The sequence below is a fragment of the Trachypithecus francoisi genome, unplaced genomic scaffold (genome assembly GCF_009764315.1).
Source record: "Trachypithecus francoisi isolate TF-2019V2 unplaced genomic scaffold, Tfra_2.0 Lachesis_group19, whole genome shotgun sequence".
Lineage (NCBI taxonomy): Eukaryota > Metazoa > Chordata > Mammalia > Primates > Cercopithecidae > Trachypithecus > Trachypithecus francoisi.
This window is the reverse complement of record NW_022681464.1, coordinates 31,375,214-31,398,617: the sequence shown is the minus strand read 5'-3', so window position 1 is coordinate 31,398,617 and position 23,404 is coordinate 31,375,214. Positions and strand designations below refer to the sequence as shown.

At 41.2% G+C, this 23,404-nt stretch overlaps 1 pseudogene; it reads right to left on the bottom strand.

The window, feature by feature from the left end:
- Positions 1-2,669: 2,669 nt before the first annotated feature.
- LOC117064248 lies at positions 2,670-22,210 on the bottom strand (annotated as a pseudogene).
- Positions 22,211-23,404: the final 1,194 nt, after the last annotated feature.

Below are 23,404 nucleotides of genomic sequence, written 5' to 3'. Positions count from 1 at the left end.
TTGGTATTCAAGTTTCATCTGTTGTTTCAGTCAGTAAGGTATCTCAAAATTCTAGCTATTTTTTTTCTTGGCCTAAGATCTAATGCAGTATCACATGTTGCAGATAATTGTGTTTCTTAGGTTGCCTTTAATCAGGAAAAAGTCCCTATCCTTTCTTTGTCTTCCTTTGCCTTGATATTTTTTGAAGGTGACAGGCAAGTTAGTTCGTAGAATGTTCTTCAGTATGGTTTTGTCTGATTATATCCATGTTATGCATTTTTGGCAGAAGTACCAGATAAGTAATATGCTTTTCTGTGCATCATATCAGGCTGTCTCATTTCAAATAATGAGCCCGATAATTTGGTAGATGATGTCTCATTAGTAGTGATGACTTTGATAACTTGGGTAAGGTTTTCCCACTCTAAGCCTATGTTTTTTCCCCTTTATATATATTATAAATTGTTAGTTTTCTTTATAGAGTTGGGATCTTGCTTGCTCTCTTGCCCAGGCTGGACTGCAGTGGCCTGATTATAACTCACTGCAGCCTTGAACTTCTGAACTCAAGTGATCCTCAAACCTTAGCGTCCCAAGTAGCTGGAATGACAGGTGTGAGTCACAGCACCTGACTCTTCCCTTTATAATTAATTAGACATTTGTTGGTAGATATTTTGAGACCTTATAAATGTGCTATTTTTCTTTAAACTATGACCACTATTTTTTGCATCATTGATGCTTTTATAAGTCCATCATTCCTTCTGTATTTATTAGTTGGCCTTCTACTATTTAAAAGAAGAGCCTTTTCTCTCTCATCAGTATGACATTTTTAGAGTTTTATCTTATTTAAAGGGTTTTCATCCATTATTATCATTATTGATTTTGATGCTCAAATTGTCCCAGATCTGGCCAGGGCGAGTCCCTTCGAGTTGGTCTCTGTGTTCTTTTGACACATCCTCATCATTGACCACCTCTTTACTTTCTGGCACAAGAAAATATTCCAGGCACATCTTTTACTTTCTCTGCCTGGGTCAGGGTATCAGATTTTCTTCAAGGAGCCCTCTTTCCTTTTAGTGGAGAATGCTGTTCAGAATCAAGATCTGGGCTCCAATCTTGTGTTTGAGTTTAGCCATGAAATCAATCTATTTCTGATCAACGTGAATGTTTGAATTCTTTCTCTTCTTAAAGGAGTCCAGCTATGGTCCTGGTCTTTCAGGAGTTATACATAAATCTTCTGGAGGCCTGTTGGTCATGGGGTTTCTCTGACCTTCTGCTGCCCCCAATTCATTCCCTCTTCTCTAGGAAAGACAGCCATCCTGGGGCATCAACACAAAGTCTATAAAGTCCTCAAGGCTTCCTGCTGGTGTGGGCTTCAAAGGCTGCAGGATATCCCAGTGGCAGAGTAAAGGAAGAATTAATGCAAACAAAACCTCAAGCCATATGACAGAATCTCAAACTGTTGGGCAAAAATGGATGCAGAGAAGCTGCTAAAGAAGGTGTTATTAGGATAGTTTCTCTCCCTGTTTTGAAGTCACAGTCTTGAATTGAAAAGCAAACTCTATTGTGCAAAATACCTAATATTTCTCAAGGATTGACTATATCCCAGACTGTGAGCTGTGCACGTGGCACAAAGGATCTCATTTAATCCATGCAGCAACATTCCACGGGGGATCTCCTGTATCCCCAGGGAGGCCCAGAGACATGAAGTAAAAAATGATGGAATTGGGATATGTATCCCAGTAGACTGACTCCTGCAACTGTTATACTGCTGGACTCATAGTCCCACACAGAGGACATGATGAGGAAAAGGTGGGCACCAATCTTGCCAGCACTGAGAGGGAGATGAAATGAAATCACTTCTGGTAGGATCCTGTTGGAAGACAGAAAGCCATTGTGTGTGAAATGCATGATGAAGCCTTAGAAAGATGTTTTTCTGAGTCAGTCATCAGTAAATAAGGGATCCAGGGTTTGTGAGCAAGAGCATCCAGAGTTTAATTGTTATTAACCATGTTTGATACTATAGTAAAAATACATCCCCATCTTAGGAAAACTGAAAACTATGAAAAAGTGCAGAGGAAAAGAGATGTTCTGTAATCCCACTGCACTGAGATAACTATTAACATTTTAACTTGCTTCCTCTGTGTTTTTTGCATAATTGAGCTCATAGCATATAAAATTATCTGTGTTGATTTTTTTCACTAAATTTTATCACATAACCACATCCCCAGGTTGTTGAAAGCTCTTCATAAACATGGTTTTAATAGCTGCATCATATTTCATTTTTCATGCATGTAATATTATTTCTTTATTCCTTTAATATGGGGTATTTATGTTGTTGCCACTTCCTCATTATTAAAACAAAAGAAAAACAACGAAAAACCATTGTGGTGAATATATATGTACTTTCTGTATTTTGGTTTATTTTCTTAAAATTGAGTCTTAGAAACAATCTCTCTGCATTGAAATATGGATATTCTATTTTTGTGATTTAAAAATAATTTAGTAATTTGAATAATTCTAATTACTCTTATTTTTATGGAAAAAGTTTTAAATGTTTAGTGAAAAAGACTTAAAGCAATGCACTATTTACATATGGATAAGAGGACATGGCAGGATCTCCAGAGCTTTTCCTGGCATGTTTGGTGGAGAGCTATGTAAAGATAGTCCACATAAACCCCACTAAATAAAAGCTGCTCCTAAATATTTCCAAACAGGAACCCAAAATAGATGAACAGTCTCCAACTCATCTTTAGAGTACTGGGACTGCTTCTTCGGGTCAGATCAGTGACGTTCATTGACATTGCTTCTATCTGAGTGGAATAGTACTGTTCAGTGTCTCTCAGGATGTGGATGTCAGTCATTCTTGACAAAGTTAATGGCCGCACACTTCCAGCCATATCGACCTGATCTCCCAATTCTCTGCGAGTACAATTCTGTTTTTGGGCAGGTCATAGTTAATGATGAGGGATACCTGAGGGACATCTGACCTCCCGGCCCAGACATGTGTAGAAATGAGCCCTGTGCTGGCGCTGGATGGGGACTCCTTCATGACAGACTGTGGCCCTTTCTGAGGTGTGTCTCTGTGCATCGAGGACATGGTGAGAGCGACGTCTCTCATTTTCTCCACCAGTCAGTCAATTTTCCTTTTGGTGTTACAGAAGATGACCACCTGAATGACAGTTAGCATTTGTAGAGATCACACAGGATGTTGAATTTCCACTCTTCCCTTCCCACTACCACAAAAAGCTGTTTGATGCCTTCCAGAGTCAATCCACTAAGATGAGGACTGGGTCCATCATGTACTTACTAGTCATTTCTAGGATTTCGTGAGGCAGTGTGGCACTGATGAGAACCACTTGTGTGGCTGGAGGCAAGTACCTGAACATGTCGTAAATCCGATCTTTGAAACTTAAGTTTACTTGTTTATTATAAAGGATATTGCAAAGGATACAGATGAAGAGATACATAGGGCAAGGTAGTGGGGAAGGTGCTGGGAGCTTCCAAACCTTCCTGACTGGGCCACTCTCCAGGAACCTCCATGTGTTAAGCTCTCAGGAAGCTCCCTAATTATTTTCAATAAGTAATACAAACATGTATAAAACACAATTTAAAAGATACATAAGGTTATACAGTGAAATCAAGACTTCCCACTCTACCTTCCAGCCACCAAGAGTCCAGTTTCAGTTTCTTACTTTTCCTTTCAGAGAAATCCTTTGCATTACGAGCACATGTATCTGGCAGATCATTCTGTGTCACAACATAAAGACATGCTTTATTATTTATTATTTTTATGTCACCCAGGCTGGATGGAGTGCAGTAACTATTCAAAGGCATGATCATAGTACACTCCAGCCCCCAACTCCTGGGTGCAAGTGATGCTCCTGACTCAGCCTCCTGAGTAGCTGGGACTAGCAGTTTTCTTTTTAATGGCTGTGTACTGTTTGAGTGTACATCTCCTATGGATGGACACTTAGTTGTTCCTAATTTTTTCCTGCAATAAACAATGCTGTACTCAGTCATGCTATGTGAATCTTACTTCCACAGGATAAGATCTTAGGAGTGGAATTGATGAGTTAAAAGATACAAACATCTAACATTTTGATATATATTACAAAATTTATCTCCATAGAGATTATATCAGTTTGTATTTCTATCAGTGATAGGAGAAGAGAGAGCCTGTTTTTTCATACTCCCATCTGCAAAGTACATTATCAAATGTATTGAAGTTTGCCAGTTTAGAAGGCTAAAGTGTTATTTCATTATAATTTTAATTACTGTTATTTTGAGTGAAGCGGAGCATTTTTTTGGAAGTCACTAATTATTTCCTTTCCCGAGCAGGCTGTGTTCTTTTGCGTTGTTTATTTTTTTCCTTATTAATTTGTACGACATTCTTTACATAGTGAGGACATTTTAGCTCTTTGGCTGTGATATCATCTGCAAGTGTGTGTTTTTGGCCTAGATTATCTTTTCAATTGTTTATGTTATTTGTTTGTTTATTTGTCTGTTTCTGCCATTCAGAAATATATATATATATATATATTTTTTTTTTTTTTTGAGATGGAGTCTCACTCTGTCGCCCAGGCTGGAGTGCAGTGCCCGGATCTCAGCTCACTACAAGCTCCGTCTCCCAGGTTCACGCCATTCTCCTGCCTCAGCCTTTTGAGTAGCTGGGACTACAGGCGCCCGCCACCTTGCCTGGCTAGTTTTTTGTATTTTTTAGTAGAAACAGGGTTTCACCATGTTAGCCAGGCTGGTCTTGATCTCCTGACCTCGTGATCCACCCGTCTCGGCCTCCCAAAGTGCTGGGATTACAGGCTTGAGTCCCCGCGCCCAGCCCTCAGAAATATTTTATATGTATGGTTCCATCTTTCACAATTTTTATTTTCAGGGTTCTGAGTTTTGTCACATACACAGAACGTCTTTTCCCACTTGGAGGGTTTACATATATTTTTCTATTTTCCTTTGGTATTTTTATGGGTTTATATTTTACACTTAGATTTTTGCTCAATCTAAAATTTGTTTTTGTGTAAAGCGTGAGATAGGGATACAACTGAATTTTTTTTCACATAGCTAACCTGTATTATTTATTGTGTAAACTACCTTTCCCCTGTTATTTTAAAATGCCAGCATTAACATATATTAAATTAGGCCTGGTGGCTCGCGCCTGTAATCCCAGCACTTTGGGAGGCTGAGGCAGGCAGATCACTTGAGGTCAGGAGTTTGAGACCAACCTGGTCAACATGGTGAAACTCTGTCTCTACTAAAAATACAAAAATTAGCCAGGTGCGGTGGCACATGTCTGTAATTGCAGCTACTTGAGAGGCTGAGGCATGAAAATTGCTTGAACCTGGGAGGCAGAAATTACAGTGAGCTGAGACTGTGCCACTGCACCCTAGTCTAGGTGACAGAGTGAAACTCCGTCTTAAAAAACAAAACAAAACAAACAAACAAACAAACAAAAAACCCATATATTAAATTTATATTGTGTATTTGGGTCTATTTCTCAATTTTTCTGTTTTGTTCTATTGGTATTTTTTTGTGAATGGTGGTGTACTTTAAAATTATTCTAGCTTTATAACATATGTCAATACCCAGCATTGCTCTTTTTCATTATTACTCTTTTTCTTGCTTTTCCTTTCAGATAAATTCTTTACATTTTTCTGAACAGTCTTGACCACTTTTTTTTTTTTCCATAGGAACATTAGAATGGATTTGCCTGTGTTTTTTCTTAATTATATGTGATTTCACTAGAGATTTTTTTTTTTTTTTTTGAGACAGTCTCATTCTGTCGCCCAGGCTGGAGTGTAGTGGTGCCATCTCGGCTCATTGCAACCTCCACCTCCCAGGTTCAAGCCATTCTTCTGCCTCAGCCTCCCAAGGAGCAGAGATTACAGGTGCCCACCACCATGCCTGGCTAATTTTTTTGGTATTTTTAGTAGAGATGGGGTTTCACCATATTGGCCAGGCTGGTTTCGAACTCCTGACTTCAAGTGATTCACCTGCCTCAGCCTCACAAAATGCTGGGATTACAGGTGTGAGCCACCATGCTCGGCTCACTAGAGTTGTGTTAAATTCTCTGATTAATTTGGGGAGAGATGACATCTTTATAATTTGATTTTCCTTGTTTCAGAAAATGGTTGTCTTTCCATTTATTTACTAAGTTTATTCCTAGATATATTATCTAGGATTTAAATTTAAAAATTTACTTCATGTAGATTTTTCATACTTCTGGCTAAGTTCATTCCTAGATATATTATCTCCCCCAGCTTTTTTTTTTTATTTTTGCTCTTTCAAATCAAGTCTTTTTCTTCCATTTTACAATACAACCAGTAGTTGCCTGAACAGTAAATATATGAGGGCTGTTACTTTGATGTAACAATTTTGTTTCTGGTCACACGCTCGTTCTTAGTTTCAGCAATAGCTTTGTGTTACTAAAACAGTTGACTTGGATTTTCTTGAGAGAGTATTAAATTATTTTAAATGATGCTAATTTTACCTCTTTTCTTTCTCTCTCTCTCTTTTTTTTTTTTTTTTTGAGATAGGGTCTCATTGTGTCACCCAGGCTGGAGTGCAGTGGCATGATCTCTGCTCACTGCAGCCTTTGCCTCCCAGGCTCAAGTGTTCCTCCCACCTCAGCCTCTTGAGTAGCTGGAACTACAGGGGTGGACCATCTTGCCCGGCTAATTTTTTCGTATTTTTTATAGAGATGGGGTTTTGCCATGTTGCCCATGGTCGTCTCCATCTCCTGAGCTCAAGCGATCTGCCCAACTGAGCCTCCCAAAGTGCTGGGATTACACACGTAAGCCGCCGTGCCCAGCCTCTTTTCTTTTTTTTAGGCCTCATTTCTTTTTCTTGTTTTGTTATATTGGCTGATATCCCCGTTATAATGTTAGATAGTAGTTGATAAAGTGGGCATCTTTGTTTTGTTTCTCATCTTTTGAGAATATGTATAGTTTTTTCTCAGTAAGCATGATGGGAGATTCATGCTAAGGAAGTTTGCCCGTCTTTTCCTATTTTGTTAAGATAAAAAAATTAAAAGTAGATATTGAAATTTTCAAAAGCCTGTTTTGTTTTTGAGATGGAGTCTCACTCTGTTGCCCAGGCTGCAGTATAGGGGTGTGATCTCGGCTCACTGCACCTTCTGCCTCCTGGGTTCAAGCGATTCTCCTTCCTCAACTACCTGAGTAGCTGGGATTACAGGTGCCCACCACCATGCCCAGCTAATTTTTTGTATTTTTAGTAGAGATGGGGTTTCACCATGTTGGCCAGGCTTGTCTTGAACTCCTGACCTTGTGATCCTCCCACATCAGCCTCCCAAAGTGCTATGATTACAGGAGTGAGCCACCACACCCAGCCTGAAATGCCTTTACAACATTTATGGAGACAATTGTATGGATTTTTGCTCTTGATCCATTAATATCAATGGGTTTCTTAGTATTTCTTGAATAATCCCAACTGTATGGATATTTCAAAGGCTCTAATCCTTATTGTGACTGCCTCGTAGTATAGATTGTACGTGTTTGCTACCCCATCATAGTTGTATCAGAACAACTAGCAAATGTAGCATGGGGATGGTAATCAATGGTCGTCTGCAGTAAAAAGTTATTATTGAAGAGATGAAGAAGATAAAAAATTTTTAAAAAATAAAAAACCCAGAAAGGGCTGAGAGGTGGGCAGATCTTCCATCTTAGTCCATTTCTGTGGGAAAACCATCTGGGTAAAAGCACCTTGCATCTTTGCATGATTCAGTTATAGCAGCAGGAAAGTAACAAACCCTCCCACGTGGAACCACTGTGCCTTCTGGCTTATGAAACCCTCTTTCTGGGTACCTGTGGGAAGAATCAGGTATGTTATTCAGGAAGCCTGAGAAGCAAAATTCAACTAACATGGACACAAAAGGAAATGAATTGGCTCATGTAACTTGGAAATCTAAGAGGGTGGATCTGACTTTGGGTAGAGCTGCATCTATGAGTTCAAACACTATTATCAAGATTGTTCTTTGTTTTTTGGCTGTTGGCTACCTTTGTTAACTTCATGCTTAGAAAGTCATTCTTCACATCCCAACCAAATGGCCACCAGCTGTGCCAGGATCACGCTTACCTCATTCTTCATTCTTCTTGAACTAAGAAGAGACCTTACATCTTTTCCCTCCTACTATCAAAATAATTTGTTTTTCTTTTGAGTCAGAGTAGAGCCAGGCTGGTCTCGAACTCCTAAGCTCAAGCAATCCGTCCACCTCGGCCTCTCAAAGTGCTGGGATTATAGGCGTGAGCCACTGCACCTGGCCTAAAATAATTCTTAAAAAAAACAAACTATGGCTCTGCTATGCCACAGGTCCACCTGCTTTTTAATTGCTTTGCTCAGGAAATGGAGACATCCTGATTTTGACTTTTCTGCCTGGGTCATGTGTTTGCCTCTGCAGTGAGAAAGCAAAGTAGACAACAAGCAGTGGATGAGGTGATAGAACCAGGAAATTCAAGGAGCTTCCTGCATTAGATCAAATCTTCACCATGGGTCTTGATAGAAATAAATATTTCCTCTACAAGTTATGCAAAGAGACACCATGACACTTTTTTTTTTTTTTTTTTTTTTTTTTTTGGAGACAGAGTCTCATTCTGCACCTAGGCTGGAGTGCAGTGGCGAGATCTCAGCTCACTGCAACCTTCACCTCCTGGGTTCAAGCGATTCTCCTGCCTCAGCCTCCTGAGTAACTGGGATTACAGGCACGCCCCAACATGCCTGGCTAATTTTTGTATTTTTAGTAGGCACCAGGTTTGGCCATGCTGGCCAGACTGGTGTCGAATTCCTGACCTCAAGTGATCGGCCTGCCTTGGCCTCCCAAAGTGTTGAAATTACAGGTGTGAGCCACCGCACCCAGCCAACACTATGATACTTTGAATTTAGCTGAACAGTCTCTAAAATTTAGATATTCTTATCGTTTCTCAGCCAAATAATGGGAGGCGAGCATACTGCCTATAGACTCTATTGAATATTATTTGAAAGCCCATTAAATTAAATACACAAACCCTTGGCAACATGGGATTGCCATGAATTTGACTTTTATCTCTAATGTGTCAGGAAATAGTTGATGATGTTTCCTCAACAATGACAAAGAAAATAAATTGAAATTAATTATTTTTAGTTGATTAACTTCATGGCAATATGCATATACTTCAGAGGTTCAGGATTTAGGGAAAATAAGCATCCGGTGAAGAAGAAATTGAATAGAAAGACTTGGAAGAGGAGAACTCACAAATACAAGTGAGAGATGTTTTGACAGTAATGGGATATCAAGAGCTGAATTGGCCCTAAAATTGTGTTCATTAAGTGTTGTGTGTTTCTTTGAGGTTTATTAAGACCCTGGAGAGGAAACGAACACATTTCAACACAGAGAAATAAAAATGCTCATTTAGGACTATAACATGTCTCCCTTGAGTTTTTTTAAATGTTATTTTTGACACACTTTTTTGGCATTTTGACACGCCGTTGTTACAGATCCAGTCACAGCACAGTACTTCCATTAGACAAAAACAACAGCATTTTTATTTCTCTAAGAGAAAAAAAGTTTGAAGTGAGATTTGAACTGGCTTTCAAGAACTCTTCAGTGCAGTGAAAGAGTTGAGAAGATAAGACTGGGCCGGGCGCGGTGGCTCAAGCCTGTAATCCCAGCACTTTGGGAGGCCGAGACGAGCGGATCACGAGGTCAGGAGATCGAGACCATCCTGGCTAACACGGTGAAACCCCGTCTCTACTAAAAAATACAAAAAACTAGCCGGGCGAGGTGGCGGGCGCCTGTAGTCCCAGCTACTCGGGAGGCTGAGGCAGGAGAATGGCGTAAACCCGGGAGGCGGAGCTTGCAGTGAGCTGAGATCTGACCACTGCACTCCAGCCTGGGCGACAGAGCAAGACTCCGTCTCAAAAAAAAAAAAAAAAAAAAAGAAGATAAGACTGAGATGACATTTGTGTGAAGAGAGGCGGGTAGGCCCCTAGCTCCTTCTCTAGGAACCCAGTCACTGTCAGCTGAGTTACTGTGCGGGACAAAATCCCAATAGCAGCACAGCCTTGACCTTGCTCTCAGGTGCTTTGGAAAGAAAACCTCACTCAGGTACTGTGCATATGTCGGGAGATGGAGGGAGTTTGGCTTTTTGCCAGGCAAGTACTTTGAGTGTAGCATCTCAAGGTTGTTGTCTGGGCAACTGTAATCCAAAGTCTCTGATAAGAGCCAGGAATAGGGGTGTGCCCCTGTGGTCCCAGCTACTCAGGAGGCTGAGGCAGGAGGATCTATTGAGCCCAGGAGGTTGAGGCTGTCGTGAACTGTGATCATGGCACTATGCTCCAGCCTGGGTGACAGAGCAAAACCCTGCCAAAAACAACCAACCAAACCAAACAAACAAACATTCTCTGATAAGACTTAGGACAGATTTTGAGGAAATTTGGAAAGTAGAGAAGCCATTTCTTCAGTGTTTCAGGGATATCCAATCTCTGAAGTCAACTCTCACGCTGCTCCTTAATTTCTTCTCTTCTTTTCTTTCTCCTTTTCCTTTAATTTCTGCTCACCTGTAGGTGAGATAGAGTATGAAACACTGAAAGTTACTAAGAGATCCACAATACATGTCAGTCCTGGTGAGGAATCACTGAGGCCCTTGAGCCCACTTCTACCTCTCATGGTTATACCTGGAAAATGTCTTTGACTTTCTTGAGCCTCCATTTCCCAATTTATAAAACGGGGATAAAGATACCTACCTGGTGGGGTTATTGTGAGGTTTTTTGCATCTGAAACAATGTTTAGAATGAAGTAGTTATTCAGTTGATGTTAGTTTCTCCTTTCTTTTTCCTTTATTTAGGAGACATGAGATACAAGCATATGAAAAAGTAATTAGCCTTCATAGAATATTTGCATATACAACAATTTTTGATCTAGACCCTGTTTACCAAGGCAAACTGTGGCTTTGGAAGGTAAATGAATGATTTTCTACAGTGACACATACCCCAGTCTACTCACTAGTAGCAGAGCAAGTAATCCTTTAGAAATATGTGTAAGCAGGCTGGGCATGGTGGCTCACGCCTGTTATCCCAGCGCTTTGGGAGGCTGAGGTAGGTGGATCACTTGAGGCCAGAAGTTGGAGACCAGCCTGTCAACATGGTGAAACCCTGTCTCTACTAAAAATACCAAAAACAAACAAACAAACAAACAAATTAGCTAGGCGTGGTGGCGGGTGCCTGTAATCCCAGCTACTTGGGAGGCTGAGCAGGAGAATCTCTTGAACCCGGGAGGTGGAGGTTACAGTGAGTCAAGATTGTGCCATTGCACTGCAGCCTGGGTGACAAGAGTGAAACTCCATCTCAAAAAAAAAAAAGAAAGAAAAAGAAGAAATGTATGTGTGCTGGCTAAAGAAAAAAAATATGTAAAAATAAATAGATGGGATTAAATAAACAAGAATGGACTAGTATAGCAGGCTCCTGCAGTCAGATGATCTGGGGTCAAATCCTGGCGTGGCTTCACACTCTTGGGTGAGCTGTTTAACCTTCTGAGCCTCATTCTTCTCATCTGTAAATGGGGATGACCATGGGGGCTGATAAGAGGAGGAATAACTGGAGCAATGGACTATAAGCCAAGTAGACAGGGCCTGGCACATGGCACGGACACTTAGTGTTAGCCATTAGTAACAATACAGAATGCAATTATCAGTCAAGTTGGCTGTTTCATGTTTGTAAGGGAACGAGGATAAGGCAAAAGATCTTAACACAATTCAGGGTATTTTTCCACACAAGTGCTGACTGTTCCACAAGGTGTTAGGGCATTTTGGAGGTTGCCATTCGACAGGGATTTAACCAATGGCTGACATCCCTGCTTCCTCCCTGCACCTCACCGCCACACTGTAGAGCAGTGCCAGCTCTGTGCATGAAGCATTACTCATACTGTCTCTTTACACAGCAGTTAACCTTACTTGTCACTGCTTCCAGTGGGAGATCAAGAGCATTGAAATTACGGAGGTGGCACCATAAATCATGGTCACTTCTTGACATGGCCAGACAAAGCAGCTGGAAGGAGCCTTGCTGCAATGTCAGCTCAAAGTTGAAATGTAAAGTTTTAACATATTAATTTTCTCTCTCTTTTTATTGTCATCCTGTTTTTTCCTTGTTCCCTCATGACTCAAAGGAGAGCACGGGAGATTGAACTGGCAGCTTGGTGGGTTAATCACCATGCATGGTTTTTCTTTCTTTCTTTTTTTTCCCCCCTCCAAAGGGGAACATGGTGATCTAAGAATGAAATAATTGAGCAAATCTAACCTGATGTAGTGAAAGAGCTGTTTTCACCTGTGAAATCTCAACTTTCAGCATCTCATATTTTAAACACAAAAGCTCTTAGAATGTAAGTTCCGTGAAGGATGTATCCAAGGTCTTGCACCCTGCCTAGGACATGCAGGCACTTATCAGATATTTGTGAAATTCACGGATGACTGCTCTGGCTTTCCGTCTCTCTCATTGCTTTAGTTTCTCCTATTCTTTTACCAAGACTTCCTCACCTGACCCCTCAAGTGCCCCCCAGGTATCAATGGTATCAATTAGGGAAACACCTCTGGAAGAGTTGTTAATATGGTTTGGCTCTGTGTCCCCACCCAAATCTCATCTTGAGTTGTAATACCCATGAGTCAAAGTAGGGACCTGTAATCCCTACATGTCTAGGGAGGCAGGTAATTGGATCATGGCGTCGGTTTCCCCTATGTTGTTCTCGTAATAGTGAGTGAGTTCTCAAGAGATCTGATGGTTTTATAAATGTTTGGAAGTTCATCCTTTGCACTTCTCTCTCCTACTGCCTTGTGAAGAAGGTGACTGATTCCCCTTCTGCTATGATTGTTAAGTTTCCTGAGGCTTCCCCAGTCATGCAAAACTGTAAGTCAATTAAACCTCTTTCCTTCATAAGCTACCCAGTCTCAGAAAAGTTCTTTATAGCAGGGCGAAAATGGACTAATGTAGTTGACTTTCTGGATTCAGTTCTTTTCCTACCCTACTTGGCTACCATGACCTAGGACTTTAACTATAAACTTGTCCTTTCTGAGGGCTTAGGATTCTGAACTGTCTCTATTTAGTAGCCTGTTTTCTTGTTTCCTCATGTTAGGCAATTGGATTTTATGAAAGCTATGCATCTCTTCCCAGATTAATTCACATACAAATGAGGCACATGTCGTTTGATCCATGATTTTTTTGGACCTTTTGGGGACACATTCATGAATCCAAGTCAAAGACCATGCCTTTTGTAATTGCCTGTTTAATTATCCGTAGCTGCCACCAAGCTCTCCTCTCCTTGAGGGCGGGGAATAGGTTTTCCTTAACTTCTATTCATTTCTCAACCCACTACAATTAGGCTTTCATCTCAAAACTACTGTTCAGAAGCGGGTAGAAGTGCTCTCCAGGCCGCCAACGGCCCGAGCCATCCCCGATTCCTATCGTTGGTCATTATTGCTCACTCTTGTCTTCTCTCCTTTTCTTGGCTCTCACGACACCATTCTGCCCTTGTTCTGCTAGCTCTTGGACGCTTCCTTCTTCCTTTCCTCCCTGGCTTCTCTTTATCTTCTCTACGCCTGAATACTCGTCTTCCTAAGGGCTCTATTGGCACTCCCCCTTTCCTCACATTCTACATCCCCTTTCTGAGGAAGCGCATCTCAGTTCTTGGTTTCCATCACTATGTGTCCACTGCCAATACCCAGGGCATGTCCCAGCCCAGACCTGACTCCTGAATACCCCCTCATCTCCCTATACATTCACTTGTGGGATGGCTCCCCTGGCTTGTCTTTGGGACCTTATGCTCAATATGTCCATTGGGAGAGAGCACATGTTCTTTACTCCTGATATTTTCTTCCACGGGGAGTCATGTGCATTAGTAAAACACTTTCGTCCTCTTTGTACTCCCTGTCCACTTTGGAGAGGAGAAAACTCCCTGATTGAAGACCTGCTCTTGGAGAACATGTGGTCTTGGTTCCTCTTGGCCTCCAGGAGGCTTAGTGGGAAAGTCCTTGCACCTACCATGGGAGGTAAAGGGCACCCAGTCCTCCCAGAGTGGGGAGGACCAGCAGCAGTGTAATTCGGGACTCAGCTTGCACGAATCCACTGGCCTGCAGGTATACACTGTGTTCTATAATATCAACCTTATTTTAAATAATGGGGATGTTTTAATTTCCTATTTGCTTTACTGTTTTATTTCTTTAGTGGTTCAGAAGTCAGGGCTTAGAAAAAGCACATTACTTGGCTGGGGATGGGGTAGGAGAAGGGGTGGAGAGGACTTTCAAGTGCTCATATTACCCTAAACTGAACTAATTATGTTCTCGTGCTTTTTCTCTGGAATCTGCCTCTCTTCTGGTTTCTCTTATTTTTCTCAATGCCAGACCTCTTTTTTCTTCCAGTGATCTTTCTAGAATTTAGCTACCTGCCAGAAATTTTTTCTGAAAATGGCCTTAATTTGTGTTAATGGAAAAACAGGGAGATTTCACTCCCCATTCTGTCTCAGGAATACAAAGGGACACACAGGTTCTGTTTAATGCTTATGGAGGGAAGAAAAGAAAGACTTCTTGGTCATGGCCATCACCTGGAATTAACTGAGCCAGATTTCTCTAGCTACAATGAAGCAGTCCAAAAGAAGTAGAAAATAGAGATCCTGCTCTCATGAAGTTTATCATTTAAGGAGGAGGATTGTGTCAACAAGAGATACCTAAGATCACAAATAATGCTAAAATACTGAGATACACAGGAGAGCAATGATAACTATTTCAAATTCAATGAGAGGCCGGGCTTGCTGACTCACACCTGTAATCCCAGCACTTTGGGAGGCTGAGGCAGGCGGATCACCTGAGCTCAGAAGTTTGAGGCCATCCTGGCCAACATGATGAAACCCCATCTCTGCTAAAAATATAAAAATTAGCCTGGCATTGTGGCAGGTGCCTATAATCCTCGCTACTAGGGAGGTTGAGGCAGGAGAATCACTTGAACCCAGGAGACGGAAGTTGCAATAAGCCGAGATTGCACCACTGCACTCCAGCCTGGGGCACAGAGCTAGACTTCATCTCAAAAAAAAAAAGAGTGCTGAAGTGATTGGATGGGGTTGGCTCCTAGCACATAGAACTACTGTTATTGTCATTTATGGAGAAGATGCATGTATTGTTGGAATAGGTCAAGAGACCCGACTCACTTTTGCGTTTTACATCCAAATAAATTGTTTTGTACTCCAAGACCTCTTAATTGAAACTCTGTCCTGCTTCTGTGCAGTTTGAGATGCCGTGGTTGGCTTATTGTATAAATATGAGCTTGGTTTCTATTCTGTTTTATTCTTTCCTAAACTTTATATACATCCTGACATAATTCTTGCAGGTGTAAATTCAGCCTGTAAGCAACAAGAAATATCACATTCTACGTTTTCTTTAAACTAATGTAAATCTGTTGCAGAGCCCCTATCCACAGGGCTGTCTAGAAATTCAATGTTGGTCATTGCTGAGGCTCCCTGTGGAATTCTACCCCTGAATGGTGCAAAGGATTTGGGCATTAGAGGCTGAGCATCAGGGATGACCATCTGGTCATCGGCCACCAGCCTGTTCCTGTGACCACAGAAATTTTTAGTGTCCCGCCTTCAGATTGGGAGGCTCTGCTACTTGTGTGCCATGTCTTTGGGCCCAGGAATCCCGAAGGAGGCCGAGGCATCATTGTACTTAGGTCTGTCCTCTCTAGGTGTCTCCCAGAGCAACACCTTCAAGGTCTTATGACCTCCCTAGGCACTGCCTGAAACGGGTGTAGATGTGAGCTTCCCACAGGACTTACATGCCTCTCTCTTCATTCCCCAAAATATGTTTCTCTGTGTTACAGGCTGAACTTTGGGGTCCTCCAAATTCATATGTTGAAGTGCTACAGCATCTTAGAATGTGACTGTTTTTGCAGATAGGGCCTTTAAAGAGGTAATTACGTAAACGTGAGGTCATCCATGTGGGCCCCAATCCAGTAAGCTTGGTGTGTTTGTAAGAAGGGGAGATTAGAACACAGGGAGAGGCACCAGACAATGCAGCCCAAAGAGATGAGTATGGAACACGCAGCAAGAGTGCGGCCACCTGGCAAGCCAAGGAGACAGCCTTCAGAAGAAACCAACCCTGCCGACACCTTGACCTCAGACTTCCAGCTTCTAAAACTGTGAGAAAATAAATCTCTGTTGTTTAAGCCCCCCAGTCTGTGGCACTTAGTTATAGCAGTCCTAGAAAATTGATATATTCTATATCTTAAAAAAAAAAACCCAACAACTCAGGTTTTTACAAAAAAGTAGCTTTAAGTAGCTTATATTTTCTCAAATTTCCATGGCAAGAACAGTAAGAACCTTGCTATGTGGCGGGGGATGGTGCAGTGGAGGAGGAGAGGACTATTCCTTGAGAACTCAGGCAAATTGGTGTCTCAGTAAATTGTCCTTCCATAGACTGGTTTCTGTTTGTCCACTGCTCCTGCCTGGTTTTCTTCTTGTGACAGAACAGATCTCCTTGCCTTATTGACCTACCTACATACTTATCTACCTCCACCCCATCCTCTTGAAGCACCTATTTGCCTGGTGCAAAATTCCAGATATGTAACTCTCCTTTAACTGATTCATATTGGCAGGATTGGAAGATTTGAGGTCAATGACACACTAGAGCCAAAAAGGACTTCTGACCACACTTGTGTCCCAGGAGGTGAGGGGGGTTTTAAAAGACTTGTCCTGAACATGATTAGTCAAAGATTGTTTTATAGAAACATCCTCAATATTTATTGAGGCTCTGGCCGATCTGTGAACCAAGTGAGCCAATTGATTGTTGAGCCCAGTTTCCACATTCATATTAAAAGTCAATTGGAAAAGACAGGATTTCCGAGCAGTTTATAACCTGCTTTATTTCCCTTCCTTTCTACCACCCCATGATTTTGGTAACTTTATTACTCTGATTGGAAAAAATTGTTGTCTAATGATATTAAATGTGCAGCTACTGATAAACTGTGACCAGTTCTTGGCTTTTTGCAAGAGCTGGGAATATTAGATGTCATTAAATATTTTATCTGCCTTCCTTCATGCTATGACTTTAATGCTGTGTTCAAAGATCATTACTCAGTAATGCTGGCAAGGCTCCCCTCCTTTGAAGACATTCTTTATAAGAGCATGTAATATTCATTATTACTCTTAGTTGCCTGCTTTTTTCCATGATATGTTCCCTCCCCTCAAAAAAAGGTTTCACTGAGGGTGAATTATTCTAGGTAGGACTTAAGTACTATAGGAAGCTAAGAGCAAAACAATCTAGACTGCACATTGGCAGGGTGTATTTTACAGCAAAACATGTTTTTATGGCACTGCAGGTCCTGATTCATGTGAAGGCTTCTTCAGTCTGGGGGCTGATGCTCCAAGGTTATACACAACTTTCAAAGAATGGGTTTTTAGGGTGGCTAGACCTTTATCTATATGATGGGAGAGTTAGCAAGCATGCTACAGAAAGGGGACCAAAAAGCGTGTAATAAAACTGTAAGACACAAAGAGTAAGAAGGAAAAACGTTTGCAGCTCTATGAGTCACTGGATAGTGTCTCCAATTTTTCCTCCCTAGTGATTATTTTTAACAATGAGAACCATCCATGTCTTACTTGGGAGGGCTTAGGTGTTCCCTTGATAAAGGTTAGGAAGATGAACAAAATGAATTCAGATGCTGTTGAGGTCCTTCCTTAGGAGGCACCACAAGAGAGATTACTCTCAGGTCTTGACATCCAACCAGGCTGCTCTTGAACAGTTTGCTTTCAGTCTCACAACGATGGTCTTTCTGTCATCTCTTTGGCCATTAGGCAGCTTAAAGGAACACTCCAGGGTCTCTTCTTGTACCTGGATGGGGCCCCATGCTATGTTTGTCTGCATTCTGATCTTACCTCTGGTTTTTACTAACTTTCTATCCTCATTTGCCTTTGCTCTGATTCCTTCAACTACTTTATTCTTTTGTGATGTATATACTTTTGTAAGTTGCCTGAAATCCTATGTGGATTGAAGTGAGGGTAAATATAGACAAAGGAGGAAAATGAATTATGGGTTTCCCTTGCACCTGACAGTTCTGTGTAATAGGATATTGAGAGTTTGGGTACGATGAGGGATGTCTCTTTCCAAAGTATTTTGTGTTTTGTTCTTATAGGCACTTGTAGGTATTTTTGGACCTTAAAATTGGAACACATATTCTGAGATAGCGTCGTCTACCACAATAGCAACAAGATAGAGTGTTTGGAACAGGTCTGCTAAATAGAGGATGAATGGCCATATTATTAATAGATTAAATAATACATAAAGAGCAAAGGAGGATTCAGGGAAGTAAGAGAACTAATATACATATCTACAACTAAAAAGTGTTTAAATTTTATTTTACAACCTACAGATAAAGTAATTCTAAAATTCATAACACTAAATTGCTACCCATATTTTTTTTTAACCAAGGCTGAAACATGTCTTTTGGATTGGAGGAATTTATTTATTTTTAAAAAAATCATAATTTGTCCGGGTGAGGTGGCTCATGCCTGTTATCCCAGCACTTTGGGAGGCTGAAGCAGGTGGATCACCTGAGGTCAAGAGTTCGAGACCAGCCTGGTCAACATGACAAAACCCTGTCTCTACTAAAAGTACAAAAATTAGCTGGGTGTGGTGGTACACGGCTGTAGTCCCAGCTACTTGGGAGGCTGAGGTAAGAGAATTAATTGAACCTGGGAGGCAGAGGTTGCAGTGAGCCAAGATGATACCACTGCACTCCGGTCTAGGAGACAGAGTGAGTCTCCATCTCAAAACAAACAAAAAAAACAAAACAAAAAAGCCCAAAGCAATAATAATTTACTATTTTTCCATGCCAATGGATAGTACATTTTGAGATGTATTCTATATCTATTCCTCAAACCATCGGGTCTGAAATCTGAAATTCTTAAGATCATGCCTATTCTCCGTTCAAGAACAAATTGAGGCAGGATAAATGCAACAACCCTGGATGTGATCAGTTGGATTTAACTCATGCTGAGACAGAGAGGCTGGTTCTGGCTTGTTGTTGGTGACTGGGCATTTCAGCTCTAATTGTGATTTTCATGAAGCACAAGTTATTTTTCTCTTGGTTTTTGTTTTTTGACTCAGAGTAGAGGCAAAGGAGTGCTTTTTACCACCTTCCCATGCACACAGGAGACTCAGTGTAGTTCTATCTGCATTCCAATGCACTGTCTCAGCCTTCTCCTGAGGGTTCTGGAGTTAATGAACTAAGTCAAAATCTCTGAGCAAAATGATTTCTGTCTCTGGGGGTAGAGGATGCCATGTGGGATCTGCCCAGATAGCAAACAATGATCGTGTGTCCCAACAGCAGAAGGCTTTGCTCAGGCTCTGAGTGAGAGCAGGTGTGAAAACCTTAATGCTGAAATGTAAAAGGCTTTGCGTGCACTCTGTCGAAATGCAGCTCTCCATCTGAAGTAACATTTTAGGCAGCATATTGGCTATACAAAACATTTGAATAAAATCACTGATGGTATTAGTCACCATCCACCCCTTTCCCTGAGTCTTTAGGGATGTGCGTGCATGAAGTGCAAACTAAAATAACCTTAATCTAATCCCTTCTGGAGATTGAGAGGCGTGTGCTCATATAAATGTCAAGTTGGGACATAATTTAGCTGATCTCTGGGGTTTATCGCTATTGCCAGACTTCCTCTTTATTTGATCTGGTAAAGCAAATTAAATGTGTCTCTTTAGTTCTAAACCAGGTAAGGAAAGGAGACTAGAATTTGTGAGTTTCTTATTTGGATACAATAATCATGCAGCCGCTCCTGATTTATGGAGGCAGCAAGGTCCACTGTGTGTGCAGGAGCAGCAGAAAGGAACCAAGGGCCAATTATCTTGGCCTACCTGTTATCTACTAGTTGGAGGTTGTCTCCTTGACAACACTACTAGATGTACTAAAGGCTGTGGAGCAGAGGTTAATTGCAAAACGAAAACAAAGCTGTACTTAAATATTAGAGGAGAAAATTCTCTTTGTGTACACCTGGCCCTGGTCATTATTCTCAGCCCTGTGAGAGCCAAACCTCCAGGTAGTGCATTTGAGATGTGTAGATAAGGAGAGCTCATCCAGAAACACTCTGACCTCCAGTAAAGACAATAGCTCTTTGCCACAATTGAGGAATATCAGGGCTCGATCTTGATAGAATAAGTAGGGCATCGTTTTCAGCTGGGGTGATTTTGCTCCCAGAGGACATTTGGCAATGTCTGCAGATATTTTTGGTTGTCACATTGTGGGGATGGTATCTAGTGAGTAGAGACCAGGGATGATGCTAAAAACCCTGCAACGCACAGGACAATTGCACCACAACAAAGATTTACTTAGCCTAATAGATCAGTAGTGCAAAGGCTGAGAAACTTAGGTCTGGTGGAACATTTATATATATTTAAACATATAGCATTTACTAAACTAAATGGATAAAAAAGAGATCTGTCTCATTTTTCTAAACAAATGCAAGTCATATGATAACTGGGTTATTAACATTCTAGATGCACCACAGAGACAAATTTTCAGCTGTGCAGTCTTTTCACTAGATCACTAAACAGCAAAGCAAAAATGTTATCTTAAAACTGCAGAACATACACATCCTTCTAATGGCATGAAAGAAATAAAAAAAAGCATACAGAGGTCCTTTTCACAATATGAAATAGACATATCCAAAATTTCAATTTGCAGCACTCTTAATCCTATGCCCCCTAGGCTACAAATATCTGTTCCAATCATGTCAATATTCATAAGAACATATTTCAACTTCCTCTATATGTAGACCCAGAAGGGAACATTTTTAGTGTGATGCGATACTACATAAAGCAGTTGATGCCTTGGAGGTGGATCACTCCATAAAGTAGTGCTGTAAATATTTTTATTCAGTGCACCAAGTTTCAGTTGACAGGTCCCCACACTCCTTTGCCTCTGCTGAGGCACACACATTTCTTCTCCAGCCCCTGCCGCTGTGGCAACTACTTGCTGCATAAACAATCTCTAGGTAGCATGGCAAAGACTTAAAATAATCACCAACGCCTTCTAGTTATACTTATAGAGAAATGAGTCCCCTTCATATGTAACCAACTTGTATAACTGACTTCCAAAATAGAATAGCTGTTTTGTTTTTCATTTATTTTGATCCTGCATTTTGGTTTCAAGAAGAGTTATTTCTATTTAGCAATGACTGCTCTGTGGTATAAACTAGATATGAATGTATGTGACTGTTGACTTTATTCTTCGATCAGTGTTGATACTTTTTAGCTATTTATTTTTTGATCCTAGCACTTGCTAGCTTAGTTTAGTTTTAAAGGCTAAGCTGGTGTGAAGTCAGCCTGGAAATCTCTGGCATGACCAGTGTTGCTTGGCATCTCACGTGGAGAACAGCTCAACTGCATTTGCCTTTATCCTAGTGATGTGTAACCAGAGCTCCCATTCCCATGAGACCTGGGGCCAATTAAGCAACTCAAACAGGGAGGCAGCACAGCATAGTGATTAGATGTACTGCTTTTAGAATTGTGACTCCAACACATGGCTAATTGTGTGGATATTGAGCAAGTTACTTAGTCTATCTGAGCCTGAGTCTCTTCATAATAGAATGAGAGATCATAATACTGCATGGGTGGTCATGGGGTCATGGGGTAAGGGCTCCATAAATGGTAGCTTTGAGACAATGAGAGATGCTATGATGTCATTCGTTGGGGACCTCTCTTCTCCCACCTTCCAAGAGAGCTGGGTTCCAAGTCTTTCATAGCCTGGTCATCCCTTCCCTATATCCATTGAGGAAGTGGTCAACGTAGTCTTGTTCCACTAATCTGTGTGATCTGCAAATTCCTGTGGCTGCTTTTTGCCAAAAGGCAGAAATCCCAGGCCCTTCCTGCTACCAAAGTGCTGGTGTTTCTTCATACCTCAGTTACCCCAGGACCTGAATACTCTCTTGGTGAGCTTAAATCATCACTTTCTTCTGCCAGCCTTTTGGGTCCAAGGTTTCACCTCTGCTTACTCTGCTCACACCAGGGCTGTCCCAGGGCCTGGCCATCTTTCTCATCATGGTCACGTGGTAGACCTTGTTTCTGGCGTTATCAAGAATCTGGTGATCTTGAAAGATCTGCCGGACACCAGATTCTCCCTTGCATTTCACTCTGCACTTCGAAGGCCAGTTCTCTCTCCAATCCTTCATTCTTTTGTGGGTAAATGGTATGGGTTGGCCCATGTTTGGATGTGATTGATAATCGGAAGCAGCTTCTCTTCTTTTGCCTTCTTTTTTCTTTTTAGATACAGGGTTTCAGACAAGCGATCCTCCCGCCTCAGCCTCCCAAGTAGCTGGTATGTGCTGCTGTGTATACACAGGCGTGTGTGATGCAGGTGTGTGCCACTGTGTCTGGCTAATTTAAAAACTTTTTTTATAGTGACAGGGTCTCACTCTGTTGCCCAGGCTGGTCTTGAACTCCTGGGCTCAACTCCTGGGTTCTTCTGCATTGGTCTCACAAAACTCTGGGATTACAAGCATGAGCCATAGTGCCCAGCAAAGAAAGCTGCTCCTCTAGAAGAAAGTTTTGGCTACCATATGACCAGTGCTGTTCTGTTAGGCCTCAGGCTCTTTCTCCTTGGTGATTGGAAAGATAGTGTGTGTTGTGTTTCCTTCATAACAAGAAGACATAGCCCTGTGACATTTGACAGAAGTTTATCAGATTATGAGTTTTTTGGATAGGAACAATGTTTTCTTCATTGTTTTATACCCACAGCCAATCACATACAAGGTGTTAGAGAGATGTTTGCTAACTGAATGATGATATCTGGGAAATGTAGAGGAATGAGTCCCTTATCTTATTTTTTACTTGTTTGGGATACTGGGTGTTCTTTGGTGGAGGTGTGGGGTAGATAGGTTGCATGAGGGAATGGCAGGAGAGAAGTACATTGTGGCCAGAGCACTATGGCCTGTGCCATATATGGCAAATAGAATCTATATGACATATAAGGCAAGTAGAATCTATGTGACAATGAGAAACCAATGCAGAGGTTTTAGCTGCAAAAAGATATCGTATATCTAATTATTCTAAAAGTTGTCTTGAAATCCTCAAAAAAAAAAAAACCTCAGAGAAAATTCATTTTAGTGGACTTGCATTCAAAACAGTTATATTCTGGATAATGCATTTTATGTGTCATATAAGGAATGAAATGGAATCAAATAACAGGGTGTGGCTGGCATCTATAACTAAGCATGCAGATGGCCTCTTTCTTTTGTCTCAGATTATACATTTCTCTTTTCTCTGATACTTGGGCTTTTGGACCTTGAAAGGAATTACTTGTGAGAACCGAGGACTCACTTGGTTCAAGGATGCTGAGCTTGGGAAGTTGTGGAGATTACGTAACACATCAGAGCGCAAATGACACTTTGCTAATAGGA